Below are 2,559 nucleotides of genomic sequence, written 5' to 3'. Positions count from 1 at the left end.
GTGGTCTCTGATGCTTCAGCCCTACGCCGTCGAAGTTCACCACATCAAGGGGCGTGACAACTGCATCGCCGACGCCCTTCTCGCCCACCTACTACCTAATGACGAGGGTCCCACCATCTTTACGCTCACTACTACACTCCTTCCAGTCGTTACGTCGTTCCTAAGCAGGGGGGTGTAATGGTACCCTCGTCTACTCGAGCCTCGAAGCGCGCCATCACACATCACCACTTCACCGCTTCACCAATAACCAACTCACGCACGAATCCTCGAAGCTCCAGCCGCACCAAGCGCATTCACTCGAGGACTCGTGACTCCACACCGAGGCTTCACCCATCATTCAATTGAATATCACGAAGCCTCACACTTCGCGGACTCGTTCGCCCGCCGAGGTTATAAATAACCTCCACAAACAAAACCCAAGAGACACGCCAGTCTCGTCGACAGACCGACTCCGGCTCCTCCACAACAAACCCGGCAGAGACACGCCCAGCCTGTCGACAGACCGACTCCGACGGCTAGATGATCGCCGATAGAGTCGGTTTGTCGGCACCCTGCTACGGGCCGCCATTAGGTTAGCCCGTGCTCCCCGCGCAGGAGGGAGCATTTTACCTCTTAACGGGCCGTCTTCGGACAGGCCCGTTCCCCAGTGATACTAGGGGTAAATCTTAACAACAACAACAACAACATAACCCCGGCAGTGGAACGCCAGCACTCGGGCGAGCAGCCGGGTGGCCCTTCTACGGAGGCGAGGTGGACTGGTGGGGTTATCTCGCTTTGGGCCACCTCTCCGCGGTCAAGTCGACCAGTCGGCTGCTCGCACGAGTACCGCTACGGTGTCTGCTGGGCGCCTGCCCAGATAGCCTGTGCCTCCGTCGCTGCTCGCCGGCTGTTACCCGTAGCTGTGGCTGTGGCGGCGGCGGAGGCGTCCTCACACCCGCCGCACGCCAGCGGCGGGTTCTCTGCGACGGGCCGTCGTTTGACAAAGGCCCGTTCCCTAGGGGGTAAATCCCCTAGAAGAACTAACCCCGGCAGTCTCATCCGAGGTAGCTCACTTCCCCCGAGGACACAAGGACTCTTCAACTTATCGTGAGCTAACCAGGGTTTACCACGGGGTCTGACACACACATTTACACACACATACCCATTCTCGCTTGCATATATATTTGTATTCCTTATGTGTAATTCTTAACTCTAAACTAAAACACCTTGGTGAACTAATATTTCGTTCCACATTTGTAATTCTTGTTTGGTTCCTCAAAGATAATTTTCATACTTAGTTCCTTATGTGTAATTGTAACTATAACTAATCACCTCAGGGAACCAAACCACTTATTCTTGTCATTGCCTATTTTGTCATATGTTCTAATTAATTGTCTTATTAGGTTAAGTTTTAATAATAAGTGAAATTGTACCATTTGCTTTCACTTAACCTTACAATTATGTTATGTCCCAGTTAGCTATCTTTTCAACACAAATCAACCCCTAGACGTCAGTTAACTGTATTCATAACACCTTCCTTACCCATCTCTCCTTTTGCCTTCCTTTCCCTTCCCTTCCCTTCCCTTCCCCTCCCTTCCCTCCTTCCTTCCCTTCCCTTCCCTACCCTCCTCCCTTCCCTCCTTCCTTCCCTTCCCCTCCCTTCCCTCCTTGCCCTTCCCTTCCCTTCCCTTCCCAACCCCTCCCATCCCCTCCATGCCCTTCCCTTCCCTTCCCTCCTCCCTTCCCCTCCTTCCCTTCCCTACCCCTCCCTTCCCTCCTTGCTCCTCCCTTCCTTCCCTACCCCTCCCATCCCCTCCCTGCACTTCCCTTCCCTTCCTACCCTTCCTTCCCTCCTTGCCCTTCCCTTCCCTTCGCTTCCCGTCCCTTCTCTGCCTTTCCCGTCCCTTCCCTGCCCTTCCCTTCCTCCTTCCCCTCCCTTGCCCTTCCCTCCCTTCCCTTCCCTACCCTCCCTTCCCTCCTTGCCCTTCCCTTCCCTTCCCTACCCCTCCCTTCCCCTCCTTCCCTTCCCAACCCCACCCTTCCCCACCTTGCCCTTCCCTTCCCTTCCCTACCACTCCCATCCCCTCCTTGCCCTTCCCTACCCTTCCCTACCCCTTTCTTCCCATCATTGCCCTTCCCTTCCCTTCCCTACCCCTCCCTTCCCCTCCTTGCCCTTCCCTTCCCTTCACTACCCCTCCCTTCCCTCCTTGCCCTTCCTCCCTTCCCTCCTTCCCTTCCCTTCCCTCCCTTCCTTCCTTCCCTTCCCCTCCCATCCCTTCCCCTCCTTGCCCTTCCTTCCCTTCCCTACCCCCTCCCTTCCCCTCCTTGCCCTTCCCTTCCCTTCCCTCCCCTCCTTCCCTCCTTGCCCTTCCCTTCCCTACCCCTCCCTTCCCTCCTTGCCCTTCCTTCCCTTCCCTCCTTGCCCTTCCTTCCCTTCCCCTCCCTTCCCCTCCTTGCCCTTCCCTTCCCTACCCCTCCCTTCCCTCCTTTCCCTTCCCTTCCCTTCCCTTCCCTCTCCCTTCCCTTCCCCTCCTTGCCCTTCCCTTCCCTCCCCCTCCCTTTCCTTCCCCTCCCTTCCTT

This window comes from Eriocheir sinensis, chromosome 24, assembly GCF_024679095.1.
Source record: "Eriocheir sinensis breed Jianghai 21 chromosome 24, ASM2467909v1, whole genome shotgun sequence".
Classification (NCBI taxonomy): domain Eukaryota; kingdom Metazoa; phylum Arthropoda; class Malacostraca; order Decapoda; family Varunidae; genus Eriocheir; species Eriocheir sinensis.
Note: the sequence above shows the minus strand (reverse complement) of the source record.